Source organism: Emys orbicularis, chromosome 4 (assembly GCF_028017835.1).
Source record: "Emys orbicularis isolate rEmyOrb1 chromosome 4, rEmyOrb1.hap1, whole genome shotgun sequence".
Classification (NCBI taxonomy): Eukaryota; Metazoa; Chordata; order Testudines; family Emydidae; genus Emys; species Emys orbicularis.
The window spans coordinates 156,306,821-156,327,652 of NC_088686.1; the positions used below are offsets into that span (position 1 = coordinate 156,306,821).

At 48.6% G+C, this 20,832-nt stretch overlaps 1 protein-coding gene and 2 pseudogenes across 1 annotated transcript in view; 1 reads left to right on the forward strand and 2 right to left on the reverse strand.

Annotated features, from left to right (window-relative positions):
- The window catches only part of LOC135877972 (up-regulator of cell proliferation-like), a 778,396-nt pseudogene that overhangs the window by 287,631 nt on the left and 469,933 nt on the right, over nucleotides 1–20,832 (reverse strand).
- Nucleotides 1–20,832, reverse strand: part of LOC135877426 (olfactory receptor-like protein COR8) — a 99,570-nt gene that overhangs the window by 76,227 nt on the left and 2,511 nt on the right. The window lies entirely within an intron of this gene.
- Nucleotides 5,586–15,737, forward strand: LOC135877105 (up-regulator of cell proliferation-like; annotated as a pseudogene).

Sequence of the window (20,832 nt, forward strand, 5' to 3'; positions counted from 1 at the left end):
TGTGGGCTAGTGGGCCAGAGGTACTGAGAATAGTGATTCCTGGGTTCTGGCCTAGCTCTGCCACTGACCTGCTCTGTTACTTTAGGTAATTTCACTTCCCCGATCCCTCCCTATGCCTCAGTTTGTCCTTTGTAAAATAAGGGATAATGAATCTGACCCACCTCTCTGTGGGTTATGATGCTTAATTCAATAATGTTCATTTCTCTAATGGAAAACATTAAAGAATGGCAAGTTATTGATGTGATTATTATTAATTTGATAAAACGTGTGTTGGGGCAGGGAAGAAAAGCTTAAAGCTGGTTACTTCAAACATGAAGGGTTTTATTTTCTTCTTGTAATATATTTCTGTTGATTAATCCAGGGGTCAGAGTGCTACGCATACTTTTAGAAGCAGTTACTAATTTCTACTAGCAAACTAGCCTTGCATACTGCTTTAATGCTGTTGAAAATTCATCATCGTATAAGGACAAAACAACTTATACAAAAAACAAAATAAAATTAATACAATTCATTGCTTCATAGTCACTGGATGTTGATTCATTATAATGTTCATATGTGACTTTTTACAGCAAAATTATCCTAAGAGGAACAGTTCATGGGGATAAGGGATAATTTAAATTGAGAGAGATGGATAGACCCCTTAGTATAATGCATTACCCTTTCCCACACCAACAGGATGTTGACTCTTCACCATTATTTATCATGGATTTCAGCATTCTTGCCTAATTCCATGTTCCTTATAATACAGTGGCAACCTTTTTCTTCATCGCTCTCCCAACAGCATCATAGGGGTTCGGTCCAACTGATTAATTTTGCATGAACCACACACTTGATCACTACAATTTACTGTGAGGAAAATTTTGTTTACCCCACCCCCAGCTTCACAAGTGCAGAAGGCACTCAGAGACCACAGACAAGAGCAGGCTATAAAAGAGGAGATTCCAACAGGCAGGGGAACTGATGTACATGCACTATGCAGTGTGGGGCTGATAAGCCAGCCTGTTTCCCACCAGAGGGCCAAAAATATTTCTGATTCTTATAAACTGTAACTATTAACCTGATTTTCCAACTGACCTCCAGTTTAGCAGGTGCAAATTTGCTTCCTCAGTTAATTGTACCAACAAATTTTGCGGGAAAAAATTGTGGGCCACAATTTATTGTGGATGCAAAATTTCAGCTGTGAAACTGGAGGCTCAGTTTGAAAATCAAACCCTTATGCCTACAAAAGAATATTTTTTTTAAAAAATATGCAAATTCATTAATAATTGTCAAACTCCATATAACAACATCCTATATTAAATCAGCCTTATCACTGCAAAATCCCATACAAGATTCATCATGAGCCAGTCTTTCCTTAACTTCTGAAAACTGAGGCCCCCTTCAGTAAACTGAAATCAAACACTACCTCTCCCCCCCACTCACTAATACTGCCATCTAGTGTTAAAGGCCTAGCCATATTTTAGATCTTCATCATATACTTCCTCCTCTTTCTTACATGCTTTGAGCAGCAAAATAGTTCACAGTGCTGACTTTTAAAACAGCATCACTGGCATTTGAGTCAGTCCCCACTGAAATGAAAGGGGCACTTCACACCTCTCCAGCCTCTTACTTCAGGGTCTTTGCAGACTCAGACAGACAACACTGCATCATCAATTACCTTCAAGTCACATTTTGATGGGTTTCTCTGCAACCATAACAGCTAGACTTACTTTTTTTAAAAAATGAAAGCGAACACTAGGGAACAGTTGAGATGTGTGTATGTGCCCCCAGGACTCGTCTTTTAACCCCATGCCTTCATCGGGGAGTTGTGCCATACACTTTGGGAAACACTACCATAGTCACACACTCCATATAATGGCATGCCATAATAAACCATCCTCACAACTGCCAAACTCCATCTGAATCTAGTGATGAGGGAACCTCAGACAATTCAATGTATGGACAGTTTATCTGAACTATCCAGAGCTATGGGGTAACCCTCCAGGTCCATGCAGTTATCTGCCCTCACCCACTCCTCCTTCAGCCTTACCCGGTGGTGTTTTCCTGCAGCAAAGGAAGCGGACTTGGAACCTTCTTCCTGGATCTGTGGTGGACGGAGCTGCTATCCCACGGGGGTATTTGGGAGGCTGCTCCCCTCAGACCCTGGCAGCTCCACAGCAGCAGCGTGGAGCAGAGAGCTGTGCTGAGGATGCTGCTCCCTCGCTAATGAGTCAGACCAGACTCTGCTCCCCTGACCAGGCGGGGGCTCTCAGCGTCGGGGCCAAGCAGCCCCCGTGCCATGTTTTCAGGATTTACATAGACACAGATCCACAAGGCATGTCCCTCCCCCAGGGCCGGTGCAAGGAAGTTTTGCGCCCTAGGCGAAACTTCCACCTTGCGCGCCCCCCCCCCCAGCCCTGCGGCAGCTCCCCCCCCCCGTCCTGAGGCGCCCCCCCCATGGCAGCTCCCCACCCCCGGGGAGCCATGCGGCAGCTCCCCACTCCAGCTCACCTCTGCTCCACCTCCTCCCCGAGCACGCCGCCCCCGCTCTAATTCTCCTCCCCTCCCAGGCTTACGACGCCAAACAGCTGATTGGCGCTGCAAGCCTGGGAGGTGGGAGAAGTGGAGCGGCCCAGGAACGCTGTAAAAAAATTGGGGGCACCGCTTTTTGGAGCCCCCAAATCTTGGCGCCCTAGGCAACCGCCTAGTTTGCCTTAATGGTAGCACCAGCCCTGCCCTCCCCTGGGCTGCCCCAGCCCAACCCGCAGACCCCCCAGTGTGAGCAGGGAGCCCCAACGCCGGTGCAGCACAAACACAGCAGCGCACTGCAGACAGGGCCCATGAGGTGAGGGCTGTGGGGGTCACAAACTGATTCTTCACTGACCCCCTCCCAAAATCCCTCCACCAGCCCCCTCCAAACTCCCCATTTCCTCCCCTGACTAACCCCCTCCCCAACTCCTGCCCACCTGTCCCCCTTCCCCTCCCCAATTGATATCCCTCCCCTGACTTAACCCCTCTTTCCCCCACTCTCAAATTAGCCCCTCCTATAACTGACTCCCCCTCCCCTCTACTGACTGACCTCCCAAATTCCCCCTCCCTCATCCAACTAACCCCCACTAGGGTTGCCAACCCTCCTGGTTTGGCCGGGAGTCTCCCAGAATCGGACTCGATCTCCTGGAGGCTCCTGAAGCCACACCGGGAGACCAGCCACTAAGAGACTGGTGGCGCAGTGGGGCTGAGGCAGGTCCCTGGCTGCCCTGGCCCCACACCGCTCCCGGAAGCAGCCAGCCTGTCCCTTCCTGTGGCCCCTAGGCAGGGAGGTTTGCAGGGGGTCTCCACGTGCTGCCCCCGCCGTGAGCGTCAACTCCGCAGCTCCCATTGGCCACGGGGGAGGTACCTGCAGGCAAGGGCAGCGCGCGGAGACCCCCTGCCCCCTCAAGGGGTTGCAGGGAGAGACGTGCTGGATGCTTCCAGGAGCAGCGCAGAGCCAGGGCAGGCAGGGAGCCTGTCTCAGCCCCGATTCGCCGCCGACTGGGACTCAGAGCTGCCCGAGGTAAGTGCCGCCCGGCCAGATCCCGCACCCCGAGCCTCTTCCTGCACCCCAACCCCAGCCCTGAGCCCCCCCACCCAAACTCCTTCCCAGATCCTGCACCCCACACCCAAGCCTGCACTCCGAGCCTCTTCCTGCACCCCAACCCCAGCCCTGAGCCCCCTCACACCCAAACTCCCTCCCAGATCCCGCACCCCACACCCCATCCTGCACCCCGAGCCCCTCCTGCACCCCAACTCCCAGCCCTGAGCCCCCTCCTGCACCCTAATCCCTTTCCCCAGGCTCAGCCCAAAGCCCCCTCCCACACTGCGAACCCCCCAGCCCCAACCCAGAGCCCGCACCCTGTGCCCCATCCTGGTGAAAGTGAGTGAGGGTGAGGGGGATGGAGTGAGAGGGGGCGAGGCCTCGGAGAAGGGGCAGGGCAGTGATGGGGTCTCAGAGAAGGGGTGGGGCAGGGGCAGGGGCAGGGGCAGGGCAAGGGTGTTTGGGTTTTTCTGATTAGACAGCTGGGAACCCTACAAAACCCCCTTCACAATTAACACCCCTCCCAAGCTCCCCTCATCCAACTGACCCCCCAAATCCTCCCCTCTCCTACTGATCCCTCCTACCAAGCTCCTCCCTCCCTCATCCCTGGCCCCATCCTGAATTCCCCCCTCTCTAGCCCCTGAGGGGCCCCCTGAGCTCAGCCCCTCCCCCCTGCACCCCTGGAGTCCGTGATGTTGGTTTAATTGTCACCTCAGGGACATTCCGAGCTCCCCTCCCCCCAAGGGGCCACCTGCACCCTCATTCGCGTCAGGGGATGGGGGTTCATTTGAATAGAGGAGGCTGGAGCACCCAATCAGGGGCTGGGCTTAGGGTGACCAGACAGCAAATGTGAAAAATCGGGACGAGGGTGGGGGGTAATAGGAACCTATATAAGAAAAAGACCCAAAAATCGTGACTGTCTCTATAAAATCGGGACATCTGGTCACCCTAGCTGGGCTGGGTGCTGGGGGGCTATGTAGGTCTCCGCAGGGCTCAGGGCACGCAGACCCCTGGCTGGGCTGTGCCTGTGCTGGGAGCCTTGGCAACAATTACCTTCAAGTCACATTTTGATGGGTTTCTCTGCAACCATAACAGCTAGACTAATGTGATCAAACAGCAAGGGTGAAAAATGGGGACGGGGGTGAGGGGTAATAGGAGCCTATATAAGATAAAGCCCCAAATATCGGGACTGTCCCAATAAAATCGGGACATCTGGTCACCCTCGCATTAGCATCATGGAGCAGAGAGCCAGGCTATCATGCTGCCCCTCACAAATGAGTCAGAATGGCATCTACACCCCTGACCAGACGGGTGCACTCAGCCAAAGGGCCAAGCAGCACCCACGCCAGGTTTATCAGCATTTACATAGACAGAGATCCACAAGGTACATCCCTCCCCTGGGCTGCTCTGGCCGAGGCCACAGACCTCGCTGTGAGCAGGGACCCTCAGAGCCGGTTCTATGGCCCAGTGCAGCAGAAACACAGCAACGCCCTGCAGGCAGGACCCAAATGGGGGGTGGTCAAAGAACTGATTCTCCACTGACCTCTCGCAACATCCCGCAACCAACTCCCCTCAAACTCCTCCACACCTGTAACCTGTGACTGATCCCCAAACTTCCTCCACCCCTCCCCAATTGACCCAATCTCCCTCCCTTCCACCCACCCCATTGAACCCATCCCAAACAGCCCCTCCTTTCCCCTCACTGGGAGCTGAGTGACGTCTCCAGGGCTGCAGCTCTCTGATTGAACCACACCTTTTACTTGCACACGGGGTGCCAGTCTGACTTCTCTCCCTGTCCCTGAGCCAAAGCTGCCAAACGAGTAGGACTGAAGGGATTAATGCTGGGGCAGCTGGGTGTTTGGGAGGGGTGTAGCAGGGAGGGGTTTGCTGGGAGCTGATATTGGCCGGGCATGTTAGTTTCACTTCTGTTCCCCAGGCCCTGCTTCCTGGCTGCAGATAGAGAAGCCACTTCCTGACTGTCTCAATGTAATGGCCTAGCTCTTTCTCCAGGGTCCCATCCAAGGGGGGTGGCATGGAGGGGACAGGGAGAAACCTTCTGCTGGAAACCTTGGAGGATCTGAGGAAGGATGATCTCAAGAGGTTCAAGCACAAGCTGCGAGTGACCCGCCTGGAGGAGGGATACCAAGCCATCCCTTGGGGTCAGCTGGAGAAGGGGGATCCCCTGGATGTTACCAACCTGCTGATCAGTCACTACGGGGAGTGCTACGGAGTGGAGATGGCTGTGAAGGTGCTGAGAGACATCAGGCAGAGAAGCGCTCTAGTATCTGTGTGCTTGAGCTCTGCTTGACACCAACCTCAGCCTCTATCTGCAATACTTCTCCAGTAGCAAGCACAAAGTGTGAGTGTAGAAAAGAAATTTTTAATGAATGGATGGAAGTCGCCCAACTAATAAGGGAAAATGCTGCAAGCAGGATTCATAATCATAAAACTGTGAGCAGGACACACACCCCAGAGTGCGTGGGGCAGTGCCTTCCACCTCAAGTTCTTGAATTTTACAACCAAAAGTTCCTTTTCTGTGCCCCTCTCTGGTCCCTCACCACACCCCACTCACTGTAGTTGTCCTTGGTCGGTGAGGCCCCAGGATTCAGAGGTGCATCTGTGTGAGTTCACCTCCCACCCGAGGAAGAAGGCACCTTGCTAGCACTGCCATCTGAACACTTGCTCTGAACACGCCATTCCTTTCCACTCCGCTGGCCGGCCCACCAGTTGCCCTTCCGGCCACCTGCTCACCGGTCACCTGCTGGCTGCCTGCTCGCCAGTCACCTTCTGCTGTCATCTGCCTCCCAACTCTTAGTGATTATCAGCTCTTAGTGGGGGAACCTGAAGAGCAGGCTGGGCAGAAATGCTGCCCCCGCAGTGATTTCAGCTCTAGTGAACACTTAACAAAACAAAAAACTCCTAATAGAGCCTATCTAGCTCTATCATTTAACAGGGGGGAGGAACAGGTTAAACCAGACTGGGAGACCCTTGGGCAGAGACCACACCTCCTGTCTGGGACACCTGTCCCCACCCCTTTTACTCTCACAGGGGTCTGGCATTTGAGCCCCTGGCTTAGTGAGTTCCTTTCAGCTGAGGGTGACCCCTCAATCAGGACAGGCTGGGCACAGTTCTGCTCCCCTTTACTCATACAATAAAGACAACAACGTTGATAACGACATTTCACTACCCCTCCATTCAGTACTAAAGTGATTTGTAACCCAACACCAGCCAAAGTTGATCAATTTGAGCAAGGCAGTTCTATCTGCTAGATACATAAGCAATTTGCTCCTGAAGTCTCTCCCCCTCCCCAGCTAGCAGGTTGGCAGGTTTTATTAAGAAGTGATCTTTCTTCTTTGTGCAAATTATACCTGTCAGTATGCCCAGCTTGGGCTGCTGGGTAACTTTGGACAAGTCACTTCACCACCTTGTGCCTCAGTTTCCACATCTATAAAATGGGGATGATGATACTGATCTCCTTTATGAGGCACTTTGAGATTTACTGATAAAAAGCATTAGATGAGAACTAGGTATAATTATTAGTATTAGAAACAGGGAGAGAGACAATATTACATAGTGGAACATGATATCCCTAGATGAGTCATCAGTCAAGGTTATTGAACCTATAACCCAGGGGTGTCCAACCTGCGGCTCCGGAGCCACAACTCTTCTGAAGTTAATATGCGGCTCCATGTATAGGCACTGACTCTGGGGCTGGAGCTAAAGGCGCCAACTTTCCAATGTGCCGGGGGGTGCTCACTCCTCAACCCCTGGCTCTGCCACAGGCCCTGTCCCCACTCCACCCCTTCCCGCCCCCTCCCCTGAGCCTGCCACGCCGTCACTCCTCCCCCATCTCCCAGAGCCTCCTGCACGCCATGAAACAGCTGATCGGGAGGTGCGGGGAGGGAGGGGGAGGCGCTGCTTGGCAGATCTGAAAGTGAGTGGGAGGAGCTGGGAGTGGGGTGGGGGAGCTGATGAGGGGCTGCTGATGTATTACTGTGGCTCTTTGGCAATGTACATTGGTAAATTCTGGCTCCTTCTCAGGCTCAGGTTGGCCATCCCTGCCATAACCTCTGGCTCTAACAGCATAAGCCTCTACTGCCTGAGCTAAAAGAGCAAACCTAGTAAAACGCAATGATAGTAGGAGTCTCAAACACTATGTTTGGTTTAGTCACTAGATGGCGGCAGTGAGCCATTTCTGTTCAGCTGGGTTATGCTATAATTTATATAGATTGGAATTAACAAAGGTTCCCAAGGCAAGTTAGGCATCTGCGTTGAATTTCAGTGGGAGCTGACCCTCTACCTATTTTACTCCCTTTGCATGTTCAAAACACCGGACACACATCAACTGATTACTAGACAGATCCCTTTGTCATTTGAAAAAGAGGATTATTCAGCGCTGATCATTTGTGCCTCATCTTGTTTCTTTTGTTAGGGTCTATAAATCCAGGGCAGGAATCAGAGACCAAGAGCGACTCGGAGCCAGGGGAAAAAGATGGTTCAAATCGGTGTGAGGAATCAGACATTGGGCAAGACCCAGAAACAGAATTTTCCCAAGGTAATTCCTACTATTATTATTTATTTATTTGTATTACCATAGAACTGAACAAAAAGACAGTCCCTGTCCCAAAGAGCTTATGAACTAAGTATAAGACAAGAGACAGCACATGGAGACAGACAGATTGACGGGGGGAGTAAAAGGAAACAATGAGATCATATTGGTCAGCATGATGGGCAGTGTTCTCAGTGCACCTGCTGCCTAGCCACTGTCAAGTTTTTTGTTGGCATCACAGCAAAGGAGAGTCTTGAGGAGGGTTTTCAAGTTATTTTTGCAGGTGTTTACAGAGAGCTTCTCCCAAGCATGAACGGCAGCGTAGGAGAAAGCAAGAAGATACTTGTTTGAAAATTTAACAAGTGGGTGACGGAGACTGGCATCATAGAATAAGAGGGGCTAGGATTCAACAACTTGATATCAAATGAGAGATGATAGGTCGGGTGGGGATTGGCTGCGAAGGGCCTTGAAAATGAAGACAGATAACTTATCTTTGATGTGATGGAGAAGGGGAAGCCAAAGGAGGGATGCAAATGGAGGTGACATGGTCAAAATGACCAGCAGTGGTCTGAATGGATACTAGAAAAGCAAGTTTTCATTTGTCGGGATCAGAGAGAAGTATGCTGCAGACATCAAAACTTGAGATGATGAGACCCTGGATGACACTTTTAGTTGTGTGGGTGTGACGGGTTCCCCGGGGTGTAACCTGGAACTGGGGTACTGCTGAGCCCTCTGTCTTACCAACCTGGGCTCCATCTCACACTGTGATGCTGTGACAACCTGCAAACCCTTCCAGGTCCTGCACTCACACAGTCATCCACAGGCAGGGACACACCCAGCTGAGTTACATGAATGCTTTCACCAGTCACTCATGAACCAACAATAGAGAGGCTTCAGCCAACTCCCCCCACCTCCCCAGCCTAGGACCCCAGAGTTATACCTGCCCTGGTCAGAAGTCTGACCAGTTTAAATTTATTACCCAGTCCGCCCCTCCTTCAATGTGGAGAGGACATGCACCAGCTCTTATTCCTAAGCAAATTTCCCTTGCACTTCAAGCAACACACTGTTTCACGTAAAAATATAAAACAGATTTATTAACTACAGAAAGATAGATTTTAAGTGTTCATAAGTAGTAAGCATACAGATCAAAGTTGATTACCTAAGAAATAAAAGTAAAAATGCAATCTGAGTTCTATAGACTAGACAGGACTTGAATCAAGCAGCATCTCACCCTGATAGACAATACAGGCAGATCACAGATCTTCCATACACAGGTGGGACTACCTCCCCAGTTCAGTCTGTGTTCTCTAGACGTGTTTCCAGGTGTTGAGTTGTGGGGAGAGTGAGGACAAGTGATGATGTCACTTCCCCCTTTTATAGCTTGCTGGAAATGTCTTTTGCTATGACATGAGTCAAAAAGTCTCCATTGTGTATGTGCTCACTTTGAGACGTCTTCATTGTATACAATTCCTGATGTAGTCCTTGTGTATTTCCCTTAAAGGGTCATCATCAGTGTCTGACTTCTCCATTGTTGTGCCTGAAAGCTGTTTGTTGGTGTTTCCAACTCACAACGTATTTCAGTAACACACACAGAGCAAAACTTCATAACTTCACATATAATGCTAGCACATACAATCCAACAGGATATTAATACTTAACAGATCAAGACTTTTAAAATGATACCTCAGAAGGCATACTTTATACAAAACATATCATAATGATATGACCGGTTATATGACAGACGTGAATAGCCAGGGTGTTGCTTTGGAATACAGAGTAGTACAGTGGATGATAGAAAAGGCTGTATTTTAGAGATGTTCTGCAGAAAGAATCAGCAAGAATTAGACATAGCCAGGATACGAGGACCTAGACAGAGGTCTGCAAGATGACAGCCAGGTTACAGGCCTGAGTGACAGGCAGGATGGTGTCAGGTTACAGGCCTGAGTGAGTGGTGGTGTTGTCCACAGTGATTGAGAATGCTAGCAGGGAGGGAAGAGGGGAGATTGAGAGCTCTGTTTTAGCCATGTTGAGCTTGAGCTGATGGCTAGACATCCACAAGGTGGTGACAGAGAGAGAGGCCTGGATTTTAGTTTCTACAGGAGACAGGTCTGGAGGAGAGAAGTTGATCTGTGAGTCGTAAGCATAGAGATGATAGCTGAATTTGTGTTGCATTTAAAACTGTAATGTTAACTATTTTTTAAATATAAATAAAAATATTAAGTGTTCATAAATTATGGAGCTAAGGGACAGATATGGTAGAAAATTACACATTCCATCCCATGAGAAATCCCAATATTTTGACATTCTTTTTTTGTCCCGAATCAGTATGAAAAGTAAAAATATTGCATTTTTTCATTAAATGAAAAATTCTAAACAAATTTCCATTCTGAAATGGCAAATTGTTTTGCATTGAGCCAGTTTGACATTAAACTGCATCTGACTAAGGTGATGCAGAGCTTCATGGGAGTTGTAGTTCAGATACCCCGTGCCTTCATTCTCCTCTATGGTACATGCGTCCTGCTGTACATCTGGAGCAACTCCACTGCAATCAGTGGAGTCAGGACCAGATTCTGATCTTGGTGATCCCACTACAAAAATCCAGACCAACCACACTCATGTCAGTGGAAGTAGGGCTGGATTCGGGTCTCAGTGACCCCAGTGTAAAACCAAAATGACCCCGCTGATGTCAATGAAGTTAAGACTAGGAGGGAACAATTCTGCTTGCCTAGGGGAAGGGCTGAGGTTCAGAGAAATACTAGACTATGCATCTTTGCTGTCATAAATGTCTATGGTTCTGCAATACTGCCCCAATCTCAAAGAAAAAAATTACATAGTAAAAAAAGGCTGCGAATTTGATTTTGAGATGACATCAACCCTGAAATCTCTACTTCTGTTTTACTCCCTTCCTGCAGAAAGAAGAGCATTTCATGACATCCTGTCCAAGCTAAACCTGGAGCGGCACAGAAGCAGGAAGTTCAGGCTAAGCAATCTCCAGGAAATCAGCACAGAGGGTGTAGAGATCTGGGCTCCTTACACATTAGGAGATTTACCATGGCATTTCCTGAGGAAGGTCATGGCTCTGAGTGGGATGGTCAGAAACACAAGTCTTGGGCATCAGGCACCAGATGAAGGAATCAGTGAGGATGAGGAGGAGCTGGATAGTGGGGACAATATTTTCCAATGTAGTGACCCTGGCACTACTGATTCTCTGAACCCCCTCGATGTTCTCTGTGCAGTTCTGCTTTGCTCAGACAGTTTCCTGCAGCAGGAGATCCTGTCCAAAATGTCCATATGCCAATTTGCCCTCCCTCTGCTGCTACCTGCCCTCGACACCCCCAAGTGCACCCTAATGCTGTGGGCCATGAGGGACATTGTGAGGAAGTGGAGGCCGCACTCCCTGGCAGAGAGCAGAGGGTTCAGGGAGGAGAGCCTGGTGCTCACAGCAATGCCAACCATTTCCTTTGTGCGGCTGGGGAGCTGCAGCTTCTCCAAGTCCAAACTCCTCAATGAGGTTCTCAGCCCCTCCCAGCAGCACCACAATTTCTTCATCCATCGGGACATGGAGTCTGGGAACGTCCCTCGGGAAATCGCAGATGGGCTGGTCGAGAGTTCCTGGTATTTCCCTGGTGGGACGGAGAATTCAGATCTTTTCCCAGAGCCCATCGCAGTTACAAACCTGCGTGGAGACATTGAGTCGCACCAGCTGCAGTTCAGCTTTTTAACAGAGGTCTCCTCAGCAGTATTCATAGTTACTGAGAGTATCAACGAGAGACAATACACACTGTTATCATCTCTGCAGGGATCAGCCACTAAATACTACTTCATCTTTAACTGCAAGATTGAGAAACCCGAGGAGACCCTGCAATTCCTTTATAAATTAGAGTCGGTGCTGAAACTAGACAAACTAAGTGTGCTGATGAGAGAGAACACCCTAAATCATGCTCAGTTTGTGGAGAAGCTGCAGTTCACCATTGGAAGCCTCATGGAGTCCTCTCTCAAGAGAGCCTCCGTAGCAGACACGGCTGCGACAGCACGAGAATTAGGTATCCGGGTGGATGAGGACTGTGAGGAATGCCAAAGTGCGAGCAAACGGGTGGCAGGAATCACAGCAGAAATAAAGGACGTGGCAAAGTACAAGAGGGAAATGTTGAGACTCCCAGGGGATCTGTGCAAAAAGTTGGCCAAGGCGGAGAAAGAGCTGTTCCGAATGCAACGGCAAGGGGACGCCGCCACTGGGCTCCACGCATCTCAGCAAAGAGACGAATGGTTGGACTTATATACCCGGCAGGATAAATGTGAGCTTACTGATGGGATGGTCAAGTTTATTACTGGGCTAAGAAAACTCTCTCAAGTGGAAACACACTACTTCCTAAAATGGATGAAATACCATCTGGGTCATATTGCTCAGGGCAATCTCTCCAGCCTGCAGGCTGACTATAAGGAGAAATGTCATGTTAGAGGAGATGATCCCCAACATAGAGCAAAACTGCATGAACCAATTTCCTCCAGTTCCTTAGCGGTTGAGCATTTCATGCGTGGGTTGGGGCAGTTTTATGAAGCTGAATGTGCAATGGTGAAGGAAGGAAAAAAGCTAAAAATCCAAAGGCAACTCATCCATCTCCCAGGCATAGCAGCTGACCTGATGCTGGAAGGGTTTCCCATGGAGCTGATCGATGGAGATGCCTCCAACATCCCACTGCAGTGGGTGACGGATGTTCTGACTCAGCTCCATGCCAAGCTGGGGGGAAGGTCCAGAACGCTGGTTCTAATGGTGCTGGGAGGGCAGAGCACTGGGAAATCCACCCTCCTCAACACCATGTTCGGCCTGCAGTTTGCAGTGAGCAGTGGCCGATGTACACGAGGAGCCTTCATGTCCCCCATTAAAGTGGCAGAGAACTTTCAGCAGGAGCTGGGCTGTGATTTCATCCTGGTGATAGACACAGAAGGCCTGAAAGCCCCCGAACTGGCCAAGCTGGAGGACAGTTATGAACATGACAATGAGCTGGCCACCCTGGTGATTGGACTGAGTGACATAACCATCGTTAACATGGCCATGGAGAACGCCACCGAAATGAAGGATATTCTGCAAATTGTGGTCCATGCATTCCTCAGAATGGAAGAAATAGGTCAAAGAGCCAATTGCCAGTTTGTGCATCAGAATGTCAGTGATGTGTCTGCGCATGAACAAAACATGAGGGACAGGAAACACCTCCTGGAGCAGATGGATGAAATGACCAAAGCTGCAGCAAACATGGAAAAGAAAGGCAGGGAGCTGAAATTTTCTGATATTATGGGCTATGATCTGGAAAAACACAACTGGTACATTCCTGCTCTGTGGCAGGGAGTCCCTCCCATGGCTCCCGTGAATATGGGATACAGTGAAAAGGTTTATGAATTAAAGAAATATTTGTTTGAATTTCTGAAAGGCTGTTCACAAAACAGATCCCCCAAAGACATTCCCCAATTTCTTGAATGGGTGAGGAGCCTGTGGAATGCTGTAAAACATGAGAACTTCATTTTCAGCTTTAGAAACAGTCTCGTCGCTGAAGCCTATAACCAGCTGTCTATGAAGTATGCAGAGTGGGAATGGGGTTTCCGCAAGATGATGCACCTCTGGGTATCTGAAAAGGAAACTTTCATCCAAAATCAGCCTCCAGATAAGCTAGACACAAGTGTTTTTACCAAACTAAAGAATGAGGCACAGGACAAACTGAGACAAGAAACAAAGAAGATTTTGGATCATTTAAAACAATATTTTGAAAGTGGAGCAGCAAATCTGCACCTGATAGAAAAGTACAAACAGGATTTTAGGAGAAGTGCAAATGGTCTGAGGAATGAACTGGAGAGTTATTCATTCAGCAAGTTGAAAGAAGCGATTGAAATTAGAAAAGGCCGACATAAAACAGATGCTGTCCTGTCACAGTAGAAGAGAAAAATTCAAGAGAAAGTTGACAGGCTTCTTAACCATTGCAGGAAAAGCAAATGCAAGCTAAATAATGATGAACAGGAGAGAGAATTTGAAACCATGTGGAGAGAAACATTGTCAGAATTATCACTCATTCCTTTACAGAAACGCATCATATATAAAGAAATGGAGTTACATTTGAGAAGAGACCTAGAGAATAAGGGTAGTGCAGCATGGCGGATGTTAGAGGGTGCGAGAAGCTTGCCTACTTATAAAACACAAAATTTCAAAATGAAAAATGAATACTTAAAGTTCAAAATATCAGTGTCAGCTGTGAAAGAATACTTGACACAGGAATGCTGGCATAAAACAGAGGCTCTTGCTACATCCTTAATAGATGAGTGCAATAGTTACACTGAAAAAAAGGTACATTGTAAAGCAGATTACGATGAAACTTATTGCAGAGAGCTTTTGCGTATGATTAACGAGCAGCTTCAGCAGGCTACTGTTCAAAACCTTCACATCAGCACTTGCTTTGAAGTTGACCTGAAGCTTCACATTTTGGGTGATGCAGCTTGTGCATTTCAGAAGATGCATGAAGAATTCATTAAAGAAAATGATCCTCTGCAACGTCTGGGGAAACTGGAACCTCAGTATCTCTCCACATTCAAAGTTCTGTACTTAGAGAAGGATGAGTGTCAAGACAGGGCCTGGAATTTCTGTGATCAGTGTCTGAGACTGCCCTGGTAGACTATATGAACAAGAGACTCGGTACAGAAATAGTGGACAACGTTCTCAGCAGTGAACAGTTTGCTGAATACAGCACTCGGAGGTGTTTCCAATTCTTTGTTCTGAAGCAGCTGTTGGAAGAAAATGACTTTAACAATTATTTGCAGTACACAAGGAATTATGTATATTTTATCAAAACTCGGATATGGACACACTTGTTAACACTCTACAAAGAGAAGGCAAGATTGAGAGATTTGGAGAAAAGGATTTTATCCTCAATAATTAATAAACTTGGAGATGTTCTGAAAAACTCCAAAGGTGAGATGACTGAGACAGTCTCTGCCTTTTTAGACAACTTGTGTGAAAAGCTGCAGCAGGATCTAGTCATTCCCAAGGACAGCTTAGAAGTGATACTGTTTAAAAACACAGCAAGTGCAGACCAATTTTCAGCTTTTATAGAACAGTTTATTCCTGATCTGGAAAAACAAGTTTTATCCACCTTTGAAAATCTGGAAATTGAGTCAAAACTCCCAAAACTTGCAGTGAAGCCCCAGGATGAGATCTTCAAGCGAGTGTTTGGCTGTGGGAAGCAGTGTCCCTTCTGTAAAGTCCCTTGTGAAGCAGGAGCCCCTGCGCATGACGAGCATTTTGCAACAGTACATCGACCTGAAGGATTAGGGAAGTTCCAGTGGAATGAAACAAGGAGACTTGCCTATGATATATGCTCCTCTTCTGTGGCTTCCAATAGCTCATTCAGATGTACAGAGACAAACGGGGTATTTAATCCTTTTAAAGATTATCAGAAATATTTTCCAGACTGGTGCATCCAGCCAGATCCCAGCATCACGGCTTCCGATTACTGGAAGTTTGTTTTCAAGGAATTCAATCACCAGTTTGCTGAGGAGTTTGATGCTCTCCCTGCCGATCTCCCCGAGGACTGGTGTAAAATAACCAAAGTGCAGGCACTGAAGAGCCTAAAGGAAGCCTTTATATTGAAGTAAAAAACAGGCTGAGAAACTCTGTTGTGAGCGGAAAGTTACAGAAGTTAATTATCTTTAAATGTGGCATGTGAAAAAATCCCATGTCTTCTAAATATGGAATGTCGTTTCTCTTTTAATATCAGACACAGGTTGCAGCTTCCAAACAGATAAAGAAACAATGCTTTTTCACATTTCACATCCCATAGCAAGGTATGGCAAAATTAAAAATGATGGAAAGACCCATATGTGGAGTTTCTGCATCTTTGTCTTCAGGACCAAATGACCAAAATCCCAAATTTGTCCTCACCACTGCATTTTGCTGGTGCAGGGGTACCATGTAGTGACCTGCAAACCTCCGAAGAGCCCCCTGAATACCAACCATCCACTTCTGCTACTTAAAGCATTAATAACCTGCACTTTTGCAGCTAATCTGACACCAAACAGCCTGGCCCTGATGCTCACCTTCCCCAGGGAAACATATGGGAGGGAAAAAGTACTTCAGAAACACCAGTGAGGGAGGTTTGCAGCGTAACGTAATGGGGAAGGGAGGGATGCAGGCAGCAAACCCAACAGACCCTGATGATTGAAAGGGAATGCCCACAAGCCCATCCTATCCCTGAGAATGGTCTTTCCATCTCCCCTGCGCTCTGCCCCGCACACTCCTCTCACCCAGGGCAGTAAGGCTGAGGCGCCATGGTGCTATTGGCTACTCCCTCTGTGATTGCCGGCCACCCTCTGCATAGGGGTGCTGTGGGGATGGGGGGATGGGCGAGGAAGGGAAGTGGCGGATGCTGCCCCATCCAAGAGATAAAAAAAGGATAGAAATGTCACTTTTGGGCCAGGCATGCAACGCCCTTACACACAGCTTGGTGCCATTTCTCTGTTTGTCTCTCTCTCTGTAATGGGATAACTTTTCAATGCCTCATCTGATCAATTCCAAAATTTCAGGCAGGGCTCTGGGCACCAATGGCCAGAACCCTTTTGATTTTAGGGGACATCAGTAAACCAGAAAGGGGAAAATGGGGGACAGATGAAGTCCCTGACATCCGTTTAGCACAGCCACATCTTCAAGCACATCTGCAGTTGTCTATAGATCAAACTAGCTGATGGCTGGATTAATGCCGTCCAGCATAACAACAACACCAGCTCAGCTCTGCCCATCCTTCCAGAGGAGTTTAAGATGTTGTCCACCTGAATGACTGATCTCCCAGAAAAAAAAAATAATATGGAGGAGGGATAAAAGAGGGAATGGGGTTGTATAGATGGGAGAATGGGGGCATGCACACAGCCCATGGCATGGGGGGAGAATGCAGGACCCTGGTGTAAAGGGCTCACATAACTCCTGGTGGCAGATGTGACGCTGATAAATCAGTTCAGGCCAGAGCCATAGGCCCATTCACTTGTGTGTGAATATCAAAGGAGTTAAATGTATTAGTAGATATTCAGCCAATTCACTTGTGTGTTAATAGAGATCACAGGAGATGTTAATTGTATTGTTTTTGCCTAACTATATCTTGTTGTTTACTAGTACATTTACATTATGCATGCCTGGTAATTAAACAGACCTAGATCAAACTGTGTGTGTTAATCTAAGAGTGTATTCAGATGTTAGAACTTCATGGAACTAATGGAATGTTACTTGTATTGTTTTCATTTATCTATTCTTATTATAGTGTAAAGGCAGGCAGTTATATTATGTCTAAGCTTGTAATTAAATAACTCATTGAATGCAAATGAAGAGTGCTAAATTCAAAGCAATTGGCCATTGTGTGAGTAAGAACACTGCTCTGATTGTTGTGTGGAGAAGAAGCTATAAGTACTGATTCAAAGGAAGATCCTTTATCTCTGGACTGTTTGGATACTCACAGGGTGGAATAACTAAACGAGAAGACGGAGATCCCCAGAGTTATTCTGGGCAGCCCTGAACTGGCAGATATTAGATAATGTTTTCACCCCTCAGCCAAACATCTCTGCTATCCTTTTGGGTTTACAAACTTTGACTCACCTGTTAATGTATTTTACCTGCTTTAACCTCTCAATAACACTGATTTCTTTTCTCTGCTAATAAACATATACTTAGTTAACTATACAATTGTCTACCAGTGTTGTTCTTGGTGTAAGATCCAGAGTACCAACTGATGAGGGGGAAGTGACTGGTGTCTTGGGACTGGGAGCAACCTGATATGATGTGATTTTTGGTTTATGTGACTATTATCATTAAGTCCAGTTTGTCTGCATGGTAAGATGGGCTGGAGAGATTAAGTGGACTGTCTGTGACTCCCTGGTAAGACTGGAACAGTGATCCAGGAGTTCACATTTGTTACTGGTTGGTGAAATCTAATTATAGACCACACCATCGGCTTGGGGTGGCTGTCCTGTTTTCTGACAGTCTGACCTGAGATTGGCACTCACAGTTGTGAGCCACTCCAGACAGCATGAAATTGGGGGAACCTGGTATGGGGGGAATGAGGCACACAGAACCCCTAGCATGGAGGGGAATTTGGGAATGGGGAGCAGACAGCACTCCTGGCCTGAGAGAGAAGGGGGCCCTTTTATAGAGGGAGGGAGAAATGGGGGCACAGACAACTCCTTGTGTGGGGGGGAGACTAGGGAACCCTGGTATGGAGGAAGTGAGGGGATATGGGGGGGACTAGGGGAATGGGAACACATTCAGAGCCCCTGCAATGGTGGAATAATTGTGGACTCAGGCATTGGGAGAGTGAGGAATAGGGGACACAAAGCCCCTGGTATGGGGGCAATGGGAGGCACACAATGCTGCTGGCATTGGAGGGGAAAACGAGGTCCCTAGTATGGGAGGGAGTTTGGGGGGCACACAGAGCCCCTGCAATTGAGGGGCTTGGGATGGTGGCACACAGGAAAGTTGTGGGTGGGAATGGAGGGATGTGAGAATCCACTGGTGTGTGCAATAAGTTCACTCGACAGCAGCAACCTAGTGTGACCCCCTAGGACACATACACTAAACCCAGAACATAAAGTTAGCAACATCAGCCTTATCCACAGGCCTGAGCTGGGGTGACTGAATGGCAGAATGTCCTCGGCTGCGCAGGGTGACTGTTGAAGAAGTGAGACAAATGAAGGAGGTGGTGGGGCAGGCTCGTCTGAGCCAGAGACAGAGCTTTCCTGGAGCCATCCAGTGCTGAGGAATGAACTCCCCCAGGATCTAAAACACCCATCGGTTCTAAAATCCAGCAGCAACCTCACCAGCTTTTTCTGAACTGCAGGATGGATTGTTGCTGTCACTAATACAAGCACCCAGCACAGCAGATATAAAAAATTCACATTAATGTTACACTTGCTCCCCCAAAATCTTACAGCCGTAGTTTTTCCCCTCAAGGTCACGCTACTACTGCTTCTCTGGCTGTGCCTGGGCTCCTTTGCTCCTCCTCTGTGTCCTTCTGTCTGTGCTGCTCCCCGCTCACCCACAGCCCCAGCGCTCAGTGCCCCAAGCCCTGCGTTTGCTATCTCGGTCTCCAGGGAACCCCTTGGATCACATGGCTCAGCTTTTTTATTTTTATTTTTTACTTGTTAACTTACTGAAAATTTCAAAAAAGTTGGTTTTGGTTTGACCCAAAATGATTTAAAAAAAAGTCAGACTTGCCAGTGAACAGAAAAATCTGTTCTTCAGGTACTCGATCATGCCCCTTCCATGTTAGGTGTGTGCGTTGCATGGACAGTCACAGGAGATTTTTCCCTCAGTGGTATCCGCCGGGCCAGTTCTAGCATCCTCCTGTGCTTGTACAAGGGGCCGGCCGGGCCTGAACCCTCTCAGTTCCTTCTTACCACCCATGACAATCACTAGAACAGCTCCTCCTTTTTCAGCAAGGCGATTTTCAGTGGTTCTCACTGTTTTTCCTCCATCCCTCTTTTCTTTTTTCCAAGAGTTCTTGTCTTCAGTTTACCTTTTAAGCAGTTGTGTAAATAGTTAGTTGGATTCTCACATTTGTTTAGGGGGCGTCCTCCACGTCTGGAGCCAGATGTGCCCCGGTCTCCAGGCTTCAAACCCTGCGGCAAACCTATGCCAGTGAGCAACCCACACACCCATCGGCGCCGACTCCATGGGTGCTCCAGGGCTGCAGCACTCACGGAAAATAATTAGAGTTTGGTGCAAAGCCGCATATCAGCTGTTTCGCTCCCAGTTTGTGCAGCTCCTTCAGCTCCCAGCCGGGCTCCCACCTCCCCCACTGCAGGCAGGTGAGTCTTTTTAATGGTCAGGGCAGAGGGAGCTGGGCTAGGGGGACAAGTAGGGGAACAGGCAGCTTCTGGGCTGGTCGCAGGGAACTGGGTGGCATATGGGGGCGTTTCTCGAGGACTGAGCTAGCCATTCTCAGCCTGTCCTGGTGTCTCCCCCAGGACCCCTGCCCTCCTCCAGCCAGGAGGAAATGGTTGCAGACCCCCTTAGTGCTGGGCCGGGGGGACAAAGGACGTGGCTTCTTTAAGAAGCTCTTCTTGCATCTGATGACTAAACGTGGGCTGGGCCCAGCGCTGCACTCCCCACCTCGCGCTCTAGCCAGCCGGGTGAATCCAATGGCAAGCGGGGCTTCACTACAGTCCCGGCCTCCGGTGCAGACGAGCAGCCTCCCCCTACCACCTCCCCCAGCCCGGACCCGGACGGCTCCTGCCTGGCCACCTCCCACGAGGGCTCTGGGACCTCCCAACCCCGATCCCATTCCCCACAGTTCTGGACCAGGTCCCAGTTTGGATCACGACCTGGCTGGGGCTCCCCCAACTCTTCCCTGGTGTGTGTGTGTGGGGGGGGGGGGGCAGGGGGGGGGGGATGATGGGAGTTTGCTATGCACCATGGGTACTTCTAGCTGCATCCTCCCTGCCCTATGCCAACCGGCTTTAACGCATCCTCTATGGTAAAGGTCACAGGCATACATGGACCTTATGCTTTAGCTCATCACCATCTATCTAGGTGAAAGGTCCCAAACATATGTATGCGAACTTCGCCTTAGCTCACCATACAGGATGTGGCCTGCAGGTCCCTTGTGTTACAGCCAAAATATTCCCTAATATAAACCTATAAACCAGAGAGCAGCAGCTTCTGGTCAGGCACCTAGCCCAGAAGGCAGTACCACCGCCATCAGCAGTGGAG